This window comes from Anoplopoma fimbria, chromosome 16, assembly GCF_027596085.1.
Source record: "Anoplopoma fimbria isolate UVic2021 breed Golden Eagle Sablefish chromosome 16, Afim_UVic_2022, whole genome shotgun sequence".
In the NCBI taxonomy this organism is placed as follows: Eukaryota; Metazoa; Chordata; class Actinopteri; order Perciformes; family Anoplopomatidae; genus Anoplopoma; species Anoplopoma fimbria.
The window spans coordinates 1766459-1775297 of record NC_072464.1 but is presented as its reverse complement, the minus strand read 5'-3'; positions in this window follow the sequence as shown (position 1 = coordinate 1775297).

The following is an 8839-nucleotide window of genomic DNA, read 5'->3' as shown; positions in this document are numbered from 1 at the left end:
GCTGATCCTGGCCCAATCAGCCTGCCCTGTTCTCGCCCAGCTTGTGTGCCCGCACGCCTGCCTGAGCTTGGCTAGGTTTGAAAAGTCAGGCTTGTGGGTGGATGCTGCTCATAAATATGTATTTGGCTTAAGCCGTGTAGTCCCACTGCTCTCTGCTCTGCCTTGCTCGCTGGAACCTTATGCTCCTCTCACTCGTCAGTCCTTCATAAGTTAGGGATGCAACTTCCTGGGGCATATTCATGAAAGGCCGAACAAAAGAATGATTGATGCAAGATTTTTTTCTGTTACAGGCTTTCACTACAGGGGGATTTTTACACTAGACTGGCAGAAGGCTGATTCAGAACGGTAGAGATAAAGAATCCAGGTAAATGCCATCGTTGTAGAAGCAGATTGCTGCTGCCAAATAAAGAATACAGAGAAACAGTTTAGTAGGTCTACTACTGCTGCGGCCCCGTTTCCTTTGGGGTGGAGACACATAAAGATCTAGGGATTAAAAGATTTGTGTCAACTGTGAAATCTTGGGAGAATCTGGACCTACTGGGAAGCAAAAAACTGTATGAACTTGTATCTATCCAACAGTTCTCACTTTCCAATGCTTCGTATACCACAGCACAGTCAGAGCTTCTCGGCATCTGACACTCCTTAGTGACGCACCTGGCTAGCAAACTGACTCCAATGTAAACACACTAGCGTCCTCAGTATAGGCTCAGAACAACTTGGCTAAAGGTCGAGGTTGTCCACACTCGATGGGTCAAACAAACACAGGACAGTCACCCGGGACACCACTGTTCCTGTCCCGAGTGAAACTAGAAGTAATCGCTTACATTTTGTCACATAAGTTGTCAGTCACTTGAGTCACGTGAGTCGCTTGTTACATGACCCGTTTGTCCCTCACTAGTCACATGAGTCACTAGTCAGCGATGTAAACGTCAATCAAGATATTTTCCTAAAGCTAACTAAGGGGTTTATGTTGCCTTTATTTAGAAACTTTTGTGAGATGAGAGATCCATCTATCTATCTATCTATCTATCTATCTATCTATCTATCTATCTATCTATCTATCTATCTATCTATCTATCTATCTGTCTGTCTGTCTGTCTGTCTATCTATCTATCTATCTATCTGTCTATCTGTCTGTCTGTCTGTCTGTCTGTCTTTGTATCTATCTTTGTATCTATCTATCTTTCTATCCATCTATCCGTTCATCTATCTATCCATCTATTTACCTATCTATGTCTCCGTCTGTCTGTCTGTCTGTCCATCCGTCTGTCCGTTCATCCGTCTGTCTGTACATCCGTCAGTTCGTCTATCTATTTGTGTCTTCACAGATGGCTTCACTGATTCATTTTCAAAGCTCATTAGCAAGGGATCCATCAAACCAAGCCCATTGGAATAAGTCCTTAAACATAATTTTCTGTAAATCGTCCCAGAAGAAGATTCAGTTTTCACCTTGTAAAATTGAGATGTCCGACTGAGCACATAATCCTGATCCTGAATTTTGATTTCGGCTGCAGCCAGTGTTTTTCTGAGGGTGCACTCTTTCTGTATGCGCTTCAAGTCAAAAGGCATAGAAGCTAAGACCCTAAGATCTCTGCATGTACAATCTGCTGGGAATCTGTCATGTGACGATCCCTTTTTATCTACACAGTTGGTGTGTACGTGTATGAGTGTGAGTAAGCGTTTGTGTGTGGATGTGTGTGCGTGCTTGTGTGTATGTGGTAGCCTCATATAAGCATTGGAGCACCATCTCTCTCTCCCATCCCGTTATCTTTGTGTTTCCTCAGGCGCCCGTTTGCAGTCAGCTTAGTGAAGACGTGCTTATCCATATTCTGCAGTTAAAAGCCATGTCAGACCTCACCATAATTGATTTTCTCTTTGATTTTACAACTGTATTTGAAACACTGTCTTAATCAGAAGCTCTATATTGTCAAGCCTTGCCCTGCTCCTTCCCTCCTTGCCTTTATTTATGCTTGTCACAGTTCCTGCCCTTTTTTTCTTGTAACACTATTATTAGGCTGAGACAGAACAAATGCTTATGTTCTCTGACAATTCTCAGAAATCGTTAACATCCCCCCAACAAACAAGACTTAATGCCTGCCTGCAAAAACATAGCTTTAGGCCTTGATCAAATGCAAAGTGCGGCTGTTTTTATGCAACTATCTAGTTAGAGTTAGATAGTGAATCTAAAATACTAATGTGATAAAATATTGATTGATCTTCTTGTTCTCATGTAAAATGTAGAGAATCCCATGTCTTGGATATGCTGCTTTCTACCCTTTAGGGCTGCAAGTTGTTTTTAATTGTATGATTCTAAAGCAAGATGCAATCCAAGATATTTTCAAATTGAAATGACTGCTACAAAAAAAAGACCTTTACTAATGCTTACTACATGATCACAGTCTCTGATGTTTCATTGATCCTCGACACGATGTTCTGCACTTATTTAAGGATTGTTATTATGTCTTCTTTTACTTGGAGTATGCAGCCCCAAATTCAAATCCATCATTTTGTATGTGTGCACATGTGTTGTGTGCACACATGTGCTTGGTTCAAAGACCAACAGCTAGAAAGGGAATCGTCATCTGGCACGACAGAGAGACTTGGGAAGATGCGATCATTGTTCTTTATTTTTGTCTTGTTGCATGTCACCCACGTCCCACTTTTGAAACAAATGTATGATGATGTTCTGTGCCTTTATTTCAATGAGGAATGATTGTCAAGCTGGGCCAGATTTATCAAATATAAATGGGATGTCAACTATCTGTCAAAACACAACAAAAACATCATGTAACGTGGAATTTTTGCTTTGAACGTGTGATTAAGGCTTCCTCATGAAGACTTGTCAGAGGAGAAGTTTAGCGCATAGTGTGTCTCTTTTCTGAGTTGCTGCTGAAGAGAGGATAGAAGAATGACAGTCTCCCGGCCGCGGGCCAAACCGAACCTTTCAATCTTTGCTCTGCAGGGACTGACCGCTCGACTCTGCCAGCCAAGTGCTGCACACCGAATGCTGCAGTAACCTTGACAGGAGCTGACCTCTGCAATTATAATCCCTATTTTCCGATGTATTGGTGCTCTTTTTCTTTTTTTGCTGATTCCATGCTGTAGAGTGAAAACTAACTCTGCCCACTCCCTATTCCCATCCCAAACCCTGCTCCTATCCTTAGCTTTATGATAAGCCTATCTTCTATTCTGCTCTTGCCTTTGTACTCATATAACCCCTTATCCACATCCCAGGCTATATCCCACTCCCCACCTCTGCAGAAATCACCATTCCCTCTCCTATCCTTACCTCCGAGGCCCGTCCTCTCCAGGCCCAGCCCAGTGCGAACTCCTGCCCACAGTAGCCTGTCCACCCTGTGCCCCGGCTGTCAGCTTTCCAGGCCGGCTGCGTTGACAAGGGGAGGCCACTAGGGCTGTCTGTCACGGGGTTATTCTCGGGGCGGAGACGGTTCAGCTGATTCGCTGACACCGGCTGGCGTGTGCGGGGGCTGGAAGGGCGGGCGTTTGGCGGGGATTTACAAGGTGTGTGTGTGTGTGTGTTGGAGTGTGTGCATTTGGCGGGGAGCTACCAGGGGTTAGCCTTGCCAGATGACAGGTATGAGGGAGGCGGGGAGAGAGACTCGAGAGGCAAAAAGGAAAGCAACACCGGGCTGGCTTTCGTCAACACACCTACGCGCAGCACATAGACGTGCTCACACATACATGGCCAGTTGAAGGGCAATGGGTTCCACACCTCAGCAGCACAGCTGGGAATATATGCCCTCAAGAGAGGTGTGTTTTAATCAGAGAGCAGCGAGTAAAAGCAGCGGGCAAAGTGCTTACTATTTTAAGTTTTACTTTACTAAGGGTTCTGTGCCTACCTTTCATAGCACTTATTTCCATTGACTGGGTCGGGACCCAAAGGTGAATCGCAGGAGACTTAATTAGGGTCGCCAAATGAATTTATTTTTATCTGCACTTTTAAGCCACATGAGGGAGCCTGAATGTTCGTATTGTTCAGTGAATCTAATATGAAAGTCTAGCGTACATTCTGTTGGCTTTACTGATGAGAGGAAATGAAAGGGACGAGATAGGATGTTAACTCAGCTTGAATGCGTCTATTTGGTCTTACTTATTAAGAATTTAACATATCTATATGTTTTCAATAACACATGCTTAAAAACGTTGTGATTTGTCCAAAGTACATCTCCTCACAATGGCTGGATTACTAATTCAAGATCATATAAGGTGAACCGCAGTAAAAATGGTCAGGAACTTTCACTTGCGCACAAAGTCATTCTGCTCGCAATCTATTTAGGCCTTGGTAAATCGGGAAGCGACTATTTTACATTTCTAAAAAGTGGGCTCACAGAAAATAAGTTGGGGAAACACTGTTCTCAAACACCTGTTATGTTTTGCTTTTATGGTAGAAACTTAAAACACATGTTGTGCTTCATTGTGGTTTTCCTATAATGTACATACCTGAGGTTTTATTATACATACATTTAAATGTCAGCGAAAGCTTGCCACATAAAACCTTTCATGGCAAGGTACCACCCAGAGGTCAGTCTATGGTCACTTTTGCAGCAACACTGTTGATTGGTTTGGAGAAGGTTGACATGGTTTAATATTTTAACCAATGTGAGGATAAGACAGTAATAGATCAATTTCCATTTAACTTGAGCTGAGTCACATGTACACTTGAAACAACTCTTGGTTGCTTATGTACGGTATGTGCATTTTGTCTATATGATCTGAACGGCATCCCAGAACAGTGAGAGAGACCCTTAGACCCTTTAGTTCAGTCTGGGATCTGAGGATCTAAGGACTGACATCAAGCTATAAAGTGTCTGTGCTGCCATGGAGGGTACCAGGTTTTGTCGTCCTCCACTGTTTCTTCAGCAATCTGATGCCCCTGCTCAGATTGCTCTCCTTTGGGGTGTGTGTGTGTGTGTGTGTGTGTGTGTGTGTGTGGCCATGTTGGGACAATAGGACATTAGGACAGTTTCCTGTGCAGATGGTGGCTGATCAACTGTGCAGACAAATATGTGAGAGGGTTTGAGATTTAACAGGTTTACTATAACAACATATGTGTATTAATGTACTGAATATGCATCGTGTGTGTGTGTGTGTGTGTGTGTGTGTGTGTGTGTGTGTGTGTGTGTGTGTGTGTGTGTGTGTGTGTGTGAGAGAGGTGGGGATAATCCCTTGATCTCCATCAGAAGGTCCCAGCGACATGCCGTTGCTGACTTTGGCCACAGGAGCCAGGACAGCCCAGGCGCCAAGGCAGCATCAGTTCCACTCATGTGGTGCCAGCACCGTGGGCCTTAAACAAACAGGGTCAGCTCACACAGACAAAAGGAGTGACATGGATCCACTGGAATCTGAGGCAAGTCTTCAGATATGCTCTATTCATAAATCTGTCAGTCTCCCAGTACACAGGCACATTCACAGCAGCTGGGGGGTTTGGTTGTGTATTCAATTTATCCGAGCAAGTGACACTGTTTTGTTTCATTTTATTACAACTTTAAAATGGCCCTGAGTGACTTTATTGGTTTGGAATATATAGAAAAGAGTTCCCGCATTTGAAGCATTAAACTTACTTTAATGTCAGTCTTTGAAATAACAAAACGCCTTGGCATTCTTTGATAATTTCCTGGCTCACATATATATAGATCAAGAAAACAATTACTGAGAAGGAGCTCACTCGATAATGTCTTCTCTGCTCTTATCTTGGACCTCAATTATATCTTGAGAGTTTCTAAGTCTTACATTAGATGAATGGCAATTGACTCTTTTCTGTTTCCTATAATAGAAGCAGCATCCTGACACTGCAAATGAGATAGAGTTCGGGCATTAGCATTCCGTTAATTTGACCCTAGGCGCCTCCATGCAATCAGATCTGAAGCCAAGGCACTTAGCCTATGCTAAGGATTAATGACGGCCATCTAAAACAATTTGGGAGCCAATCAGTTGAACTGAGGAGGGTAAATCTAATATGATAATTTATCTGCATCAACGCGACTCGCCTGGCAGGGAGGAGTATGCTAATTGCGCGACCCTTACCTAGTGACTGGATGCACACAGCTGGGTGTGCTGGCTCTCGCTCTGCTATTAGGGGGAACTTTGAGGGACTTTGGAGTTTGCTGAAGCGAGTTCTCCTTGGAGGGTGATGGGAAGTGAACCCCGCCGCTTCACACTGAGCTCAGCCCTGCTCCCCTCAACCCCTCCATTTCAATTTCCATAATGTGCCCGCCTCCAATGACATGACAGCACGGCGCAAATAAGTGTCTATATTGGTATCAGATGGAGATGTAGAGGATAGGGGTTTTAATATGGTTGGAAGGCCTCCCCAAGGGACCGTTTTTGCCACTACAGAACATCAGTTACACAGTTACAACAATAGTCTCTTAATTGATTCGTTTAATTAGCCGGAGATGGAGCTAGCGCTGCAGCCTGTCATCCTGTATCATAGGGGGTCTCCTCGGCAGCCCACGTTCGTGGCCAGCCTCTTACCCCACACCAGTCAGATTCCATTAAAGTGTAATTATATGTAAATGAAAACTACATAAAACCAATTCTCAAGTTGACCACTGAAACAACCCTGTTTTAAGTGCCCCCCTTGTTTCTTCTCTATTTTTGCTAATGAAAAGAGAGCATAAGAGCATTTTGCAAAAGCAGCAGCCAGACTTTTTTTTTTTTACACATTTAAAAATCTTTTCCCCTACTTCTGAAAGACAAGCAATTAATCGGCGCCTTTGATGGAGAGGTAACTCTGCAAATCAGTTGCCTGCTTTGTGTTGCAGAGACTAAGTGCACTTGGGTTGAGTTGGGGGTTGTAAGGGAGAGTGGGGATCAGGGGGCCCTGTATGGGGGTATGTAAGAGTTTCTATTTAAACTGATGCCTCTCAACAAAAAACAGCCACCCCTTCAAAATCCTATGCACACAATCCCCCCTCCCTGTCGCCTTGTTGTATGCCACAGGCCCAACTTCACGAGCCCTCTTGGTATGAAGTTGGAGCCACAGAGCTAAGAGCAGGGGAGTGATTACAACTTCCTTCAGTGTGAATGGTGCAGATGTCGGCCCGGCCTCACTGAAGCAGAACAATGCCCTCAAAGGCGTCTGCACACAATGGGCTTTTCTCCTCCGCCGGAGATGTCTCTCTATAGCAGCTTGCAGCGCGGGGATGCTAAGCAGGTGGCACTAACACAGAGAGAGACAGAGACGGGCCCGGCCCTTTCAAGTCCCCTTCGAACTGAAAAGCATCAGTGGGTACATGTGTGGAGGAGTCGCCGCGGATTGCTTCTGTGGTCAGTCTGGGCATTAGCGTCTGGAGGTGTCATTTAGCCGTGGATTAGCCAGGCTGCCTGTTCACTGAGGATTTTCCCCCATTGATGGGCCACCGAGAGAAGCCGGGAGATTGATGCTCTCTGGCGTCTAGCTCTCTCTCTCTGATCTGCCACGGCTTGGTCGAAGATTGAGAGCTCTTGCGCTCTAATGTGAGGAAGTTACAACCCCCCCCCCCCCCCCCCTTTCCTCCCCTCCAATCCTTATTCTTGTATATATGTCACTTTTATGGCCCTTTATGCAATATGTTTTTGTAATAGGTACAATATTAACCAGTAAGTGTGACTGCTCAAACCTTTTAAAACCAGTATTGTTCTTGTATTTGTGTGTTGTTGACAAATGTATACTGTACTCGTCGTGGGCCTCTGCTTGATTGTGTTTATCACACCACATGGGTTTGTGTACCAAAAATGGAAGCACCCTGCTCTTATGGATTTCCAGATTTAATTATGACAGCACAGGCGTCCCACCGTGTGTTTACCACAAAGAGTCTCTCTCTACGGAGCTGAATAATTTGCTCTCCACTTCCCCCAACTGCGTGGCATTGCTGTTTTTTTTGTTTTTTTTTCCCCGGGCCCAGTGGAGAGCAGTGGGGACCAAATGAAGAAGAGTCACCTGGCGTCTCCTCCCAAGGTCTCGCAGAGTTAACATGTAATGAATAAATTAATATCTAATGAAGGAGAGGGCCACGATTACGCTCACCCTGTGCTCACGCCATCGGGGGGACGATAGAGGTTGAAGACACTAAATACTGCGGCGGATGCTGTGAATTGACAAACAACATCAAAAGACGGAAAAGAGCGGTGCTAAATACTTTGTATGCCCTCCTACTGCGCTCATTTGAGCAGAAGTTAATGTCATCTGTACTTTCCTTCTTTTGTCTTATTTGTGTTTTCATCTGGTGAGGTTCACGCTGGAGCGGCGCTTTCATCACAGTGTGGGCTGATTAAAGATTTTTGACTCTTGTAAGCAGTGTTTTTTTTATTTTTTTTATAATTGTTTCAGAAAAATAAGCAATGATTTCTATCACAATTTTTGTGTCAAATGTTGTGTCTTTCAGACAGCAATAAGCCTCGTATTAATATTATATATATAAGCCTGATTCTATAATGAAGAACATTCACACGTATGTTTTTACTAAACATTTCCACCTTCTTGCTCTTTCCTGCCTCGTGCAATAACTGACTTACTAATTATGACCTCAGCATCCCTCTGTGTCGTGTGTACAATATGGTGTTCAGTGTATGATAGTGGCAGAAGAATGTGCCCACAGATTTTACCTTTCTTGTATCTTTTTGTCATTGAGGGATTTAATGCGTCACTGGCACACGTGCAGGCAGAGTCCTGCTGGGCTGTTGCTAATGTCGAGGCCCCCTCGTGAGAGTACATTATCTCTGAGCCGTCCTATTATTCTGGAACAGTGCTGACTTCTAATGTGCCTATCTGCGCGTCCCCGGATATCTAGCGTCATTATGAGTCAAACCAACAATCCATTATTCTCATCTCTTGTCA